Source organism: Ambystoma mexicanum, chromosome 5q (genome assembly GCF_040938575.1).
Source record: "Ambystoma mexicanum isolate Mex_15411 chromosome 5q, UKY_AmexF1_1, whole genome shotgun sequence".
In the NCBI taxonomy this organism is placed as follows: Eukaryota; Metazoa; Chordata; class Amphibia; order Caudata; family Ambystomatidae; genus Ambystoma; species Ambystoma mexicanum.
Genome location: NC_090933.1, coordinates 360,233,689 through 360,249,640, shown reverse-complemented (window position 1 = coordinate 360,249,640; position 15,952 = coordinate 360,233,689). Strand labels below are relative to the sequence as shown.

The 15,952-nt window shown below is 45.2% G+C and overlaps 1 protein-coding gene across 2 annotated transcripts in view; it reads right to left on the bottom strand.

Annotated features, from left to right (window-relative positions):
* Positions 1-15,952, bottom strand: part of MYOM1 (myomesin 1) — a 526,093-nt gene that overhangs the window by 155,997 nt on the left and 354,144 nt on the right. The gene's annotated exons all lie outside the window — the stretch shown is intronic.

Below are 15,952 nucleotides of genomic sequence, written 5' to 3'. Positions count from 1 at the left end.
CATCCTGGTTTCCTTCGAAAGGGGAATCACAAACCGCAGATACATAGTCCACGCTCAAAATAATGGCCAACAAGTGCCCCTGTGCCCTTATATTTATTTATTGGGCGACAAGGTCATTCTGTGGCTCAGGGGTGCACTGGCCTATAGGGAACTTTGGAGATGTCCTGGTAGGCCACTACACCTTGGGGGCCTCTTTTGGGTGGTGACCTATTTTATTTCCAAATGTCCCCATAGGAAAAGGGTTAGGCTTGCGAACATTGTGTAATATGGGGTCTCTTCGACATTTATTTCCAGGGCCTCTTTTGGTTCCCAGTAAGCCCCTGCTTTGTGGTGCTCGTCCACCCCTGCTTTGTGGTGCCCCCTGAAGTACAACGGCAAACAGGTGAAATGGCTGAATTAGGGCAAAGGGAGTGCTAGCATTTGGCTACGTGAACGGAAGTCTGGGTAGCAAAACGGATGGGATGTGCAGAAAGGATGGGGAGGACAGTCCTGAATTCAGGGCAGGGACCATATCAAGAGACAAGGCTGAAATGCTTTTTAAAGAGGAAGGGTTGTGGTTTTAGTGATGATCAATCTCGTCCCATCTCAACTCCCGAGGCTCCATAGTTTTTCCACCATGTCGAAGTATGCAGCACCAAAGAGAGAGAAGCCCTGCTGCGTGACACGCACACTGCAATCTGAACTCGAAGGCCTGAACCCAAATAAGTCCAAACAACCCTCCAGCATCTAGCACTGCCGGCGTTCCGCCTCTGAAAGCAAAGATCCAGCGGGAGAGAGGGAACCAGCAGACGAGCAACTATGCAGCAGTGAGCGAAACCACCGCACAACGCGCGACAGCGTCAGCGGCAATGCACCACAGCCATTCGTTCATTCCATAGACCACCAGGCACTTAACAACAGTGCCAGCGCCCCCAAACAAATTGTGCTTACCAGTGGGGAGCCCAGGTCCAAGCCCCCTAACACGAACATGAAAAATGAGCGCCTTAGGCCTCCATCATTATTCCGCGACGGGCCCGTGCAGTGAAAAAGGGCAGGGCTTAGCTTGCTATCTAACAGTTTTTCTGAGTTTTGATTGAGTGTAAAGAGTTAAGATGAAGTGTGCGTGAGCATGCAAAAGGAGTGTGTCGGAGTACAAGGGGGTGAAGTCCTTGTAGTGAAGAGAAGAGACTCCTAGTGTGGGGGAGGTAGCAGTAGCGTAGACGAGGGAGTCGTAGCGTGAAGGAGGGAGTAGTAGCGAGGAGGAGGGAAAGGCCAAAAAGGAGTGAGAGACATTGGAAGGACAGAAAGGTCGGACTGGGCCATAAAATTATCTTGGTCACCCATGAAAAAGTGTCCCACAGTTTGAAATGGCTATTCACTGTTTCAATAGTGCCAGAGGGGGAGTTTTTTGATAAAATGTGATGCAAATTGTATTGTATATTTGAAAGAATTTTTATTCAGCCACACTGGTCAAAAAAACTAGCCGCATAGTGAAGTAACTCATCAAACTGGTCCACATTGGTCAAAAAAAGTGGCCAACTTTGACAAAAAAGGGCCCAATACAGCATTTTGTGTTTTGGTTCGGTCATGGGCCTATTACCCTATAGGCCAGTCCGAGTCTGAAGGACAGAGGAGGAGAGAGGAGAGTGGAGATGTGGGTGAACTTGGAGAGAGAGTGTAGAGCAAGAGGTAAGGAGAGGGAGAGGAAAATGTGAGCGTAATTGAAGAAAGACTGAATCAGAATGGGATTCTGCACGGCACAATCACAAAACCCCTTTAGAACGTTAACAACTTGTTAAAGTAGGGAAAGCTATTAGGTCCCAGAAAGAGTTAGTCAGATAAGGCCACAGGCCTTATTGAAATTGATATTTTATTTCTATCGCGCTCGTACACAAGTGTTTCAGAGCGCGACAAGGCAAGAGACAGGGGAGAACAAAACAACGATCTTACTAGGCCCAATGACATTGAGAACGCGCAAGTGCATGGGAGAGGGGGAGGGGAAAAATGCATGGAAGGGGGAGAAGTGGAAAGTGCGGAGCAAAGGAGAAACAGATAAATAATAATAAATAAATAAATAATAAAGGTAACAAACAGTTGTAGTGCAGCCAGCAATTGGCAAGTGCTGGGTTTAAGGCAGCACACAGGGTAGGTCTGATAAATACAGGAAGAAAAGGGTGAGGGGGCTGTATGGGTACAGATACAGACCCCAGTGCAAGGGGTGGCCCGGAGGTAGTGCGGGAGGGTGGCAGGGTGAGCAGGTAACTGGGCGTAGAGGACAGAGGGTGGCCAGGTGCACGGTGCCAAGAGAGAACAGATCAGCAGGGGAGAGGGGGGGCGAAGGCAGAAGAAAAGAGGAAGGTCTTGAGGTGCTTCGGGAACTGGAGATGGTCCTCCTCAAGTTTTAGAGTGGCAGGGAGGCTGTTCCAGAGGAAGGCCCCAGCCGAAGATAGAGATCTACCCCCAGCTCGTTTCTTTGAAAAATGACTGACCGTGAGGGAGTTAGAGGTAGAGGAGCAAAGGGCTCGAAAGGGGAGGTATTTGCGAGGGATAGCTGAAGGTATTTTGGACCCAGACCCCAGAAAGCCTTGTGGACGATGCAGAGGGTTTTGAATTTAATCCTTGCATCCACTGGGAGCCAATGGAGAGATTTCAGAGCTGGTGAGATACTAATTCATCTTTTATAATGCGCTTAACATCAGAGACCAGTCTCTAAGCACAGGACCGATATTCAAACCTCTGTTTCTCTGCGTTGCCTCTGAGCCCTGCTCATCATGACATCACAGTTCATTTAGCCTCAGGACTCAGTGTCTACTAATGGGATTAGGGACGCCTGGGTTAGAGGGGAGGGGCTTTAAGGGAAGAGGGAGAAGGACGGCCATAGTGGCCAATGAGAATATAATGAAAACCCTTCAACCGCCTCCGAAACTTTGATTAATTCTTGTGCCATCTGTGAAATATTTACAGGCCTGTACATGAATCAGTCAGCACCCGCTGTGCAGTGTCAGTTAGGACATTAGCTGCAACCCCTCCATTGGGAACTTCCCCTGGATGTTTGAAGCTGAGGCATTGTCAGTAACAGTTCAAAGCGTGCCTGTGTTGGCGAGCCACTAAAGAAGCGAGGAAGACTGAATGCCATCCTCTGTAAACGAAGGTAAAACATGCTGGTTGTTCTCTTGGCAATGCGCGTCCCAAGCTCTATTAAGCGAGTGAAATAAATCGGTTGTTAAGGAGTGTCGCGCGAGTGAAATCAACACGCGGATTCATTGCATCGCCGGTACACACTGTCAGAGCTATAGACCCGTGTGTGGCCTGTGCATTCGCCGCCAAATGGCGATGTTTACAAATTTGCAGCAGGCCTGCAGCACAGCCAGACACGTGCTCGGCTGCTACTTTATCTTTCCACACTGGAATATTGATGGCCTTTCTGGCGGGGAATATGTGCTCAGCAAACCCGGCGATATTATTGCAAGTCATCGGTGCCCCGAATCCTAGAAGCTCTTGAAGCCCGAGGCCAAGTAGGATGTGTCAAACAGAGGAGCAGGAAACACCTAAGCAGATGTGTCCACTGAATTCTTTCTCTGCCCAAAAGTCAACCAGATACGTTAATCAAATGAATGACCCGGTTTAAAAGTTTAGTCCAAGCAAACTGGGCCAGCGCTTATCGACCCAGGTAAATTCCATTCAGGTTTTCAGGATGTCCACAATGAGTGACTTGTCCACAACGCTGTGACTTCTGGTGAATTATTTAATTGGGGCGAAAATATTTCCCGTGAAAATGCGGGAGCAACTGAGAGTAGCGAGGGAGCCTGAACCAAACAAGGAGCATTTGGGGGTGGAGGAGCCTCTCACACACCCTCCGCCCTGCACGAGAACAATTTTATATGTAATGGGGGAAAATGGTGCATTTTACAGCACATTTATTGTGAAAATTTGAGGAAAATGCCACACTGTTGACGATCGTTTTGAAGCATAACACTTGATAAAGGCCATTAGATGTAAAGTCACCAACAGTGCACAGGAGCATTTTCCCACGCATTTTCATGATGCCTTTGCCCAGGGTCGGCCCTAGTATTTGCGGGGCCCTGGGCGCAAAGGATGTGTGGGGCTCCTTTATTTACATCGCAGAAAATGATGTCACAAGATGAGTCATTAATATCCGTGGGGATCAAATAAACTGATGTTCAATATCTGAATTTTACTGTTAATATTACGGTTTAAAGCAATATCAGGAGGGAGGATTATTTTGGAGTAGCCGACCAAGTGAGCGGAATCATTTGTAGAGATGGGGACCTCAAAAGAAAGTACTGTGACGAGTACGAGCAGGACAAAGCATAATGAAGATCACTGGTGAGTACTCCACACATACCGAATGTGACTGCACGTTCCAAGGGCGTAAGGGCAGGAATTGGCCCTTGGCCAGGCAGGGCAAAGTGTATTTGCTGAATGATAGTGCAATCGTAACAAAGCCTATTTACCAGAAAGGCACTAAGGCAGTTAGAGTAAGCAATTCCCCAGGTTTTCAAATGTAAACAATAGGGCTCAAGTCCAGAAAAAAGTGTGGGGGATCATTAAGATGCGCACAGGAACAGAACGCATCCTAAAGTGAAATACGCACATTTAATTTAACTGGTCTTTCCTAATACAAGAACATTCAAAATAGAAATGAGCATTGTGTTTCACAAAATGAATCATCAGTACTTGGAGAAAAAAACTGCTACAGGAGATTTTCCTAAAACACTGCTGGCAAAGAATAAAAGGTGTGCACCTTTTAACCCAAACATCTATATTCAAATATTCTATGGAAAGCAAAATACCAATGCAAGATGTGTGCTTTAAAGACACTTCCATGTCGTTTTGTGGGTTCAAATCCTTCTGGGCGAAAACTTGAGATAACAAGCTTTTTAGCATGCTGGCCTCAAAATTACCCAAGGGGGATTGAGTCGGCACTGTGAAAAAAGTGGGCGGGCGCTGTCAACCCACATGTAATCTCAACTTTTACCCTGAAAATCAGCACAGGGTCAGGTAGAACATCTTCAGTCCAGCAACCTCTCTTCCCAAATCCACGGACCTGGTAAATCATCACAACAAATTTGCCCTCTGATCCTTTCCCCTCCTCAACTCGACGTTTGGCTTTCAACAATACTCTGTTTTATAAATGGGCCTTGAAAAGTATACACATCATAATTAAAGTACTCCAGAAATATAGGAATCCTTATAGAAATATGTTAAACAAAAAGAGTACAAATGTGTTCTTTTCACCTCATCTTGAAGACTACGAATACCAGAATGCAATTCCACAAAATTATAAAAAATGGCTTGTAGGCTGTCTTTCAATCATAGCACAAGATAATGTGAAATTGTAACCTTTTGCATCGTTTGACAAAGGCATGCTTTATATGATGCAAGTGAAATGTGACATTCCCCCAACTCCTAACAAAATGTATTTAACACTCCAAATGTGGACATATAAATACTACCGAGATTGTGCACAACTCTTTTTTGTCAACATATTTTAATTGTCTTCAAAGAATTTGGGCGGCCCCTGCTCAACCCCTTGTCCAAAACAAAGGTTCTTAAATGGACCATTACTTTAAACAAAGTGCGCGATAAGCCCTAACTGTGAGGCCCCATGGGTCTGATGGGCTGCTGTGGCGGTGGGCGGGAGGTATTCGTCACTAGAAGCGCATCACAGCGGGTTGGGAGCTGACAACATGGCCTTGCCAAAACAGGCACAAAGAAAAGTCCTATGGCTGGAAGCAGCCCAACCCGCGTTACTTCTTATACTCATGGCAGCAGATAGCTAGCTGCAGGGCCCCCAAGAGCGCAGGGACCGGGGCGCCGGCACAGACTGCCCAGGCCTCGGCTGGCTATGCCTTTGCCCACTATATGCAAGTATTCTGCGAGGGTAAAGAAGAATTCAGGCTGAATGTGCCCAGGACCTGTGTGGCTGCATCTATACATGCCAGAGACCTCACTTAGGAACAAACTCAAGTTTGCTTTGTTCATAATAGAGGGACAGAAAAAGTATTGGACTGCACACAACAAGTTCGAAAAAAGTATAATCACGCAACAGCGGGTTTTGGAAAAATTTGATTGGGGCTCACACTCGGTGGCACTCAGCCAGTTGTCACTAATGACAGCAATCCTAGGGAAAGTCCTTCAAGCACTGTTGCACTCACCACGGGACAAGCCGAAATGCAAGTAAAACATACATTTAAAAACATCAATAATGTTGTAAATCCAAAAATAAAGATTTTTTTTTATTTCACAAAGGTAACAGACCAAAACCTTTAAATGCTTAGTTCATAGTAGAGTATAACTCTGTGGCATCAAAGCAAAGAAACTTGAGGAAACAAAGTGACCCACTTGTGAACCATATATAAAACATGAATTCATCAGTGATTATTTTTCATCTAAAAAAGACAATGGAGCTCATGTTGCTACAAAACATAATTTGACGGCGGAGACCTGGTACGCTTGCACACGGGTGTCGCCGGGGACCTGGTACATTTGCACTCAGGTGTAGCCAGGTCCCCGCCATCAAATCTTCGTCATTTGCATGGTGGAGTGCAAATGTGCAGGGTAAAAGGTGGTTTACAGCGCCTTTTCCCCTGCACATTTGCACTCTGCTGTGCAAATGAGTAAATGCTTCCTGGCATGCATGGTAAGCAGCGTTCACAATTACAATTACAATTAAATGCTGCCTGACATACACGCTGCCTGCCATGTGAGCATTGCAGGCAGTGTGTACTATCGATCCCTATGGGATCTGCCTGCGGACCCCATAGGAATCTCCAGAATGTGCGCTGGCATAAAAATCCATATTGGCACAAATGCAGGAGCATTTGTATAGCAGAGGAAGGAAGGTGGCGGAAATGCAAGTTGTGTTCCGCCCCTCCTCTCCTCCATACAAATGATTGAAAAAGGGGCATGACGTTAATGGAAGGCATACAAACTTTTACTCAAGGCTGTATGCCCCCAATGAACATGAGCTTCGATGAAGTCCATCTATGTTAGTTGTCTTTAGTGGGACCTTGGATATTATATTTGATACATGCTTGGAATATTTTCACTGGATGACATATACTAGTTTGACTGAGTTTCCTATTCACCCATTCATTCATGCCCATTCACCCAACAGACATGCCTCATACAGCTTCTCTCACTCAACGATTCACATGCACCCAGAAATATTCACACTGCATTCTCACTCACATGCGTACTCACACCCATTCATAATGAACTCTCATTCATACACACTTACAAAGACCCCACCATCACATGCACGCATACATGCATACCTTACACATTTTCGTATTCCATGCATGCCTACCTACACACATACATACATACACATAGATTCTTACCTGCTCTCCGTGCCTCATCCCCGGATGACCCACCTTGTCTCCAGGAGGCACACGGTGCATATCAGGGGACGCGCCACTATTAAGGGGCCAAATACCAGACGGTAAAGACATAAGTTTAGATTCCCAATTAGTACCCGGTGAGGGACAATCAGATTGTAAGATGCAATCTGATTGGCCCTCGCCGGGGCTTTACCCGACCGGGAATCCCTCTCTGGTCTTGTTTTCCTATGTCCCCGTGGGGGGGAGGGGTGGGTGGCAGACCCTCAGCCAATGAGAAGGTTCAGAACGGAGTAATCCCCGTCCTGAGACCCCACACCGCTGGAGGCTGCCATCTTCCCCCGCCGGGGATTCAGGTATGTGTTTTTTCCCTTTCATTCACCCCAAAAGAAGGGGTCACCACCCTTTCTCTCCAACCCAGCAACCTCCACTGTGTCTGAAAAACATTTGGGGCCTAATACCGAGTTTGGTGGTCATTCGGTGGTAAATCCACCAAATGATCACCAAACTCGATTACCATTACCAACACTTGACCCTGTAAGGTTGCCACAAGTGGTGGTAATTCACCATTTTTGGAGTCCATACGACTCCATCGGGATTTGTGGCAAATTTACCACTGGTAGAATTACTGTGTGCTAAATCCGTGGATTATTTTGTGGTAAAGCAGCAGATTCATCTCAATTCTTTTGCTGGAGGTAAATTCTCGACTTCACCTCCAAATTTGTAATTCAGCAGTATGGGAAAACAGTGGTAATTTCATTACTGCCCCAAAAATAGGCAGTAACGGAATTACCACCACTTTTATACCGCACTGCTGAGCTTGTAATGAGGCCTGTGCACATAGTGGGTTTTAATGGACATTATGAAGCAATTGTTAGTCATTCTGAGAACCCAAACCAATGTTAGTATTCAATGGGTCTATGAACCCAGCTGTAAAACAAATTAAACATAAATATGAGCAGCGTAGGTCAGCGAGTTAAGTGCTTGCTTCTGACATCTGTGTGCAATCTGCAGTCATAAGTTTGAATCCTGGCAAGATCAACTCAGCGCTCCATCTTCCGAGGTCAATGAATTGAGAACCATTAAATTGGGTAGTAAAACACCTCACATTACATCTCTTAGGAGCGGGAGGAAGCCAGTATAAAGTGCTACGTAAAAAAGTTGATGTTATCATATTTTCTATTAGTACCCGGCGAGAGACAATCAGATTTTTACACGCAATCTGATTGGTCCTCGCGGAGCTTTACCTGATGCAGAATCCCTCAAATCTTCTACTTCCTTTATATCCCCGGCATGGGGGTGTGGCAGTCCCTCAGCCAATGAGGAGGCTCGGAATGGGGTAATCCCTGCTCCGAGCCACCACACGGCTGGAGGCTGCCATCCTCCCCCGCCGGGGATTCAGGTAAGTGTTTTCTCCCTTCCACCCTCATTCCCCCCTCCAAACAATCCCCTCCCTGCCCTCCCAACCCTGCTTACCTTCTTTTTGGCCCTTTTTCCGAAAGCGAACGTGCTGGGAACACTTCTGTCCCCAGCACGTCAGCTCTCGATGGCCACCATGGAAAGGGAAAACGGCTCTGTTTTCCCTTCCCCGACGGCCATTTTTTTGACATTTTTTGTTTGTTTTCTGTTCCGAAATGCTGCAGTGTTTCGGAACAGAAAAACAATGCTTTTAGTACCTCAGTCTTGAGGGCCGGGGTACTAATAGCAATAAGCCCCTCGCCGCAGGGGCATTACCGAGTCAGGTAATGGCTCGAGGCCCATAATGCCCCGTGGCCTTCATTAAGGCGCTCGCTTCGCTCGGGCCTGTAACTATGGGCCCCTGGGCATTACCTGACTCGGTAATGCCCCCGCGGCTCGGAGCTTATTGCTTAAGTAAAATGAATGGGAATGATCTCAGTGTAGGAACCACAGATATGTGCTACAGATAACAAAGGATGGGATGCTGGCCCAAACCAGAGGTCTTACATTCATAGTCAGAAAAATATGACATTTTGGCAAAGACCCACTGCAGCTGCTATTATAATATTACATTGCATACTTCATCAGTATAAGCTTGTAATGGCCCACCTGGAGACGAAGTCAATGCTTACTACAAGCAGCTTATATTCCTTATTAATTGATAAGAGACCGAACAACAAAGAAAGAGCTTTTTTTATCATCTGACCACCTCATATTTTAACTTTATATTTGGATTGTATCAAAGTACAAAAATGGCAACAAACATTTTGCATCCAGTAAGTCAATCATATATCCTAGTACATCATTCAGACGACAGACGACACTAGGAGTCATTTGCTGCTCATTCTACAGCGACGGTGCGACGACAAGCTCTATTAAGAGCAGCCTAATTTTGTTTACATTTTTCTACTACAATTGCTCATTTATGCAATGAAGTACAGTAACGCTGGAAACTGAAGGTTTCATTGCCCATGGTAGCTCACAGCCGCTGCTGTGCTACCTTTGCCCATAGACCGCCATTGTCTGTAACATGGTTAATGACTGCGAGCGACCCTTGTTGCCTGATTGCAAGGAAATTTCGGCAAATTTCACTCTCCAGCCTCGGATTGGCTGGACTCCAGTACTTCCGCCCTCTGCCTCCACCGATAGGCGGAAGGCGGGCCGTCCTGAGAAGCGTTGTGAAAAAGGGCCTTATGTGCCTGTCCGGGCCGACCCGAGGCCGCAGGATGCCTCGAGTCCGACCCATGATCACAGTGCCACCCGCATTACGACTACACGCCAGGCACTGATCAAAGGGTAAGCCAAGCCTATACTCCTGCCTCTCCGCTATATATCCGTAGTCAACAGTACTCAGCAGTTCATGCCACCCCTGACAAGAACTAACTGAAGTCCTCACGGATTACTGCACACATTAATCGTGCTTCAGCATATGCAAACGTCAGCTGTATGCTCCACGACCTATGTAATTCCTAAAGGTCGCATACAATAACAACTCTTTTGCATATCTCGGAGCTATGTTGACTGTACTACGCATGTCGTTTGTATATTATCAGTCGGACTTCGCCTCCTTGTACTGCTTGCAATGATAGCCAGTAAATATTTGCAGATTTAATGCACATCTGTTAATTCGCTGCAGCTCACCGAACAAATACCTTTAACGCACCGGAAAGTCTGTATCTTAATGTTTGTTCAAAGTTATCTTTCCAATCCTTAAATGTATAGTAGGGTCCTAATTGTGCCAACATATTTGTTCCACGAACATGCCAATATCCTGCACCCGCATCTAGTAGCAACAGTATTACTTTCAAAAGACTCTCTACCTGCTACACATGCCACCACAGGTACCTTCGGTCCAACTACTAGAGAGTGTTTACAGTAGCTTTGTATAATGCTTCATTGTCACGGCCCTTGCCTTACTTAGCCTTTTTTTTCTGCATCTATCCTCATCTAACCTATAATGCATTGTTCCATTCTAAGTGTGCTACAATCACATTGATTTAAACCCTTCCTTATCTAGACTATTGCTCTGCTAAATGACCTGTAGCTACTAGCTCAATTTAGCCTATTATGATGTTGGGGGCTTTACTGTGCTTCACTAAGTATATTGGGCTCCTAAGGATTTTAACTGTGCCACAGTCAGACTCTGATTATGTTAGTGCTCTGCATTTATCTATAGCCAGCCTATTAAGATGCATGAATATTGCTTTGCTACATACTAAGGGCATTATGCGACTCAAATAGTTCCACTTTTAGTCTACTGCTTTGAAAGTGATTTGCATTTAACTATATTGAGCCTATTATGATGTCTGCGCTTTGCATTACGCTATACCAAGTACAAAGTTCATAACAGTCTATGCAGGGCTACCTTTAGTCCACTATATCACTATACATATAGTGTCCCGGATAGTGTTTCATTAAACCCACTGCAAATTCATTGACCTGCATTGGTCCATAACTAGCCCACTGCGTGGTCAGTGATGTACCCTAAACCATAGAAAGTAAACAGTGATATAATTATCCCATATAGTATATATGTTACCAACTCCCTTATTTCTAGTCTCTGGCTTTTGTCAACAGTCAGTTTCCTGTATGCCATAGTGATTGACCACTATCTGCCAAAGTTCACGCATCCTAGGTTAAATATGACCCCGTCCACATCATGCAAGATCAAACCTACTAAATTCCTTCCACCCTTGAAGTTCAGCCTACCTGACTCAAACATTAGACCAACCTTATTTCTCCCAGATCTGAAACAAAGTTCCAATAGCCATAACACTAAACTTACTAACCCTCTAGTTTGCCTTACTCCCAGCCAAGGGATTAACTTATATCCCACAAAACCTACACCGACCCGCCTTGCCCCATTGAATGCAGAATAAAAGATTAGGTTCCAGACTTACTAGACCTTCACGTCCACAGCACAGACTTTAGCTTGTGAGAAACCTATCTTGCCCTTACGGCCAAACTACTTAACATCTAACTCTATTCTCCCTAGAAAACCTAAAAGTAACTTTAAGAGGGACAGCACCACCTCTTCCTACTTTACTAGCCCTTATATCAAAGGCACTCTAATAAATGCCAGAACTATAGTCGCCCACGCCAGAGATATAGCAGACATTATCGACATGGGAGAACTAGACTTCCTAGCTATATCAGAGACTTGGCTCCATGCCGCAGCAGGACCATCTCTCCTTCTGGCCGTCCCTGACTCATATACCATTATAAGAGCTGATAGAGCAACGACTAAATAAGGATGCATCGCCATTACTGCAAAGTCGAGTCTAGCACTTAAGAGTCACCACTGCCCCTACTCTTAAGTCCTGTGAACTATTATCAGTTAAATTATCCACTTCCAAGTCAAGTACTTTAACTATACAGATAATCTACAGATCTCATGGCCCCACTGTGTCATTTGAGGAAGATCTCACCACACTACTCCTCGACAACACCAAACCTACGTCACAAGTTTTAATTCTGGGCGATTTCAATCTGGGTTACCAGGACCCTAATGACCAATCTTCAAAGGCACTTAATGATGCTCTAACGGAATCAGGTTTTAGGCAAAGTGTCGACCAACCCAGCCATCAGAAAGGAAAAATTCTTAATTGGGTCGCGGACCTTAACTGCGAAACTGTAATCTCAGCCATTGAACCACAGACGTGGACTGACCACTATCTAGTCTCTTTCATTACTCTTGCCAATCAAATAGTCAACAAGCCTCGATAGCACCACCCCTCCTCACCAGGAACAAACGTAACATTACGACTGATGAACTTATGCCTCTCCTACTCCCCACTTTGAATTCTTCTAAGTCTCTAGACCCAGCGGAACCAGTCAATTTATACAACAAAACCATGACCCAAGCATTAGACTCCATTGCCCCACTTAAACTGCCGAAAAGTAAACCTAAAGCCCACATTAACACTTGGTTTACCCCCCAATTAAAAGCCCAAAGGTCTGAAAAAATAAAAATGGAAGTCATTTGGAAAAACCTTCCATCTAAAGAAAATAAAGACAACGCGAACAAAATAGCTACCAAATACAAAGCAGAGATACTCCGAACTAAAGGTGAAACCTATAATGAAAGGATCCACAAAGCTAGTTCCAATATAAAGGAACTATTCGTAATCTTTAGGGAAATGTAATCACTGATATTCCCTGATGATTCATGCCCAAAAGATAAAGTATGGTGCACGAACATTCAAGATGCCTTATCCATCAAAATTGCCATGATCCAAAATGAAATAGCAGGCAAAAGACTCAACCCTACCAAACAAGAGACCCACCAAAGACCTTTAAAAACCCCCATCCTTAATCCACCTCAAAAAATCAAATTCACTCAAGATACCACATCTGAGGTCGAAAAGATTCTAACATTGCTTAAACCTTCAAGTTGCCAAGGTGACTTGTGCCCGGACCAAATAATCAAAGATGCCGCAAAAGACCTTGCCCCATACATTACTAAATTAATAAAGGCCTCATTCCGCACCCGCAATGTTCCTACAAATGTTAAGAATGCGTGGGCCTTGCCTTGCGTGGGCCTTGCTTAAGAACCCGACCATCCCTACCAATTATAGGCCCATCACGACCGTCCCATTCTTACTTAAAATAATAGATAAAGCTGCTTACCTCCAGATCCAGCGATATCTAGAGACAAATCATCTTTTAGTTCTAAGACAATTGGGTTTCAGACCACTTCACGGCACCAAAACCGCCTTGATAGATCCAAAAAAAAAATTGCCCAACTGAAAGACAACAGGCAATGTGCCTTGCTTCTCTTACTAGACCTCTCAGCTGCCTTCGATCTGGTGGACCACAATATTCTTTGTGAATACCTATCTTCGGCGGCAAACTTCTCGCAAGAAGCCTCCGACTGGATCAAATCCTTTCTCAGCAATAGATCAATGAGAGTCTTCTCTCCATCGGCCGCTGCTGACCCGTTCCCCATCACATGTGGAGTTCTGTGTTTCACCGGCCATGTACTATGTATTCACAAAATCCCTGTTCAACGCCCTGGATCATCTGGGTGTCATCTAGACAAAATATGCTGATGACATTCAGATACTCATTCCTCTGTCGGGTAATTATGACTATGACAACAAAATGTATCTTATCATTCAGGCATGGATGGCAGTCCACAGCCTCTGCCTGAATGATAAGACAGAGATTCCGATTCTAGCAGCCCCCATCAACCTCAATAAACTTGATGCCCAATATTCATCTTTTAGCATAGAGAGCATTGTCATCAACGTTTCTAAAGAAACGGAACCACTGTGCAAACAAGTTAATGCAACTGCCTTGGCAACTGCATACACAAGCAAGTTAATTCATGCTTGCAAGCCGTATTTATCGACAAAGAGTTGCATCACACCATCGAGAGCCTTAATCTTGTCCAAACTAGATTACTGCAATGCCCTCTATGCAGGAGACAGTACACAAATAACAAATATACTCCAAATGCTACAAAATAATGCTCTAAGGACAGCATTGAGCATCACAAGGAGAGAACATAACTCAGAGACTAGAAGAAAGCACAAATGGCTTTCTATTCAGGACAGGATTCAACTTAAAATAGCATCTATTACTCATAAATGCATTAACAATGCTGCACCAAAGTATTTAAGAGAGAAAATAACCAAAGAAATATAATCACGGCCTACCTGGACTGCTAAATCCTTTTGTATCACAGTTCCCAGATTCAGCTTGAAAAGGGGGCGAGGCAACAGCTTCCCTTTTCAGGCTGCCCAATTCTGGAATGCCCTCCACATTCATCTGCGAATTGACCAATCCTTCCAAAGTTTAAGGATAAACATAAAAAAGTGACTAGTTATGAGGGACATCTAACTGCACTGTGTCTTATTTCACCCTGATGCCCTACTTGCTGTGTCCTCGCAATGCACTTTCTTCACCTGGCAGGACACGCGTCCTTACCTGCTAAGACATTGTAATATACCTGCAAATGTTTAACATGTGGTAGATTATTTTAATGTATTGCTGCTCATTTGCTATGTATATTTGTATGTATTAGCAATCATCTAAGTTTACTGTAATGCGCCCAGATACCCTAGGGTGAGGTGCACTCTATAAATTAATAAACAAACAAAAAATAATGTGTTGCTATGGCGTTGGCTCTTATATAGCCTTATTCCCTTTCCATTGCCTGTTGACCATGAAGGACCTGCGAGAGGTGGGTTGTTTTGGGGTTTGTTGGGGTTTGAGGCTAGGAGGAGTAGACGGAGGGGAGCAAGTTTGCAATTGCTGCACGCAGATGGGGCACACGCGGGCTCTGTGTGTGGATAAGCATGTAGGGCATACCCGTGATGGGTATGTTTGGAATCAAGTGCGAGTTTGTGTGATGGCCCAGTCAGGTTCAGGCCTGTACATCATGTGCCTTGAGACTGTGATCAAGGGTGTTTGTCATGGAATGTTGTAGTGTTATGTTGGTGTGGTGCCATGTGGTATCAGTTAGAGAGGGAGGATGAAAGGTTAGTTGATTGTTAGTATTGGTTTTGGGCGAGGCCATGCCGTGGGAGCTGCTTTGAGGTCCTTCCATCGATCTGGTCTGTCAGAGCATAATGAATGGCACTGGGTTAGACAACTGCAAAATGGTAAACATTTGGCATGCAAATACTTCGCAAAGCCCACCAGAGGCGTTACTGGGGAGGTCTGAGGGGGCTATAGCCCTGGGACGTTTGGTTGTAGCCCCGGATGGAAGCTCAGGAGGTTCAACCAAAAGGCTAGCTAGCCCTGAGTCCCGACAGTCCTGACAGTCCCGACATTAGCTTAGCCTCGTATCTTTCACAAACCTAGCAACACCCCTGAAGCCCACCATTGCCATTACATCTGCATGTGATGCCCGGCCTAGTGGCACTGCACTTTGCTGAGAAGCGCACGTTGCTGTTAGCGTGCATTTGTGTGGATAAATCAAGGCAGAATCACACATGGGCTGCCGCCATTTTCCCTCTGAGCCTATGGGTGCTGCAGTTGGCTTCTAAAGCGAGTAGGACCCCCTCATCATCTGAGGGGAATCCATGGTCTGCACTGCAGCACGTGCATAATATGTACCAAGTCTGTCAGAATGACCCATCACAATATGGGAAGTCAAACTTGGATGACCCCAGTGTCATTACTGTAACCCATTTAATCAGCTT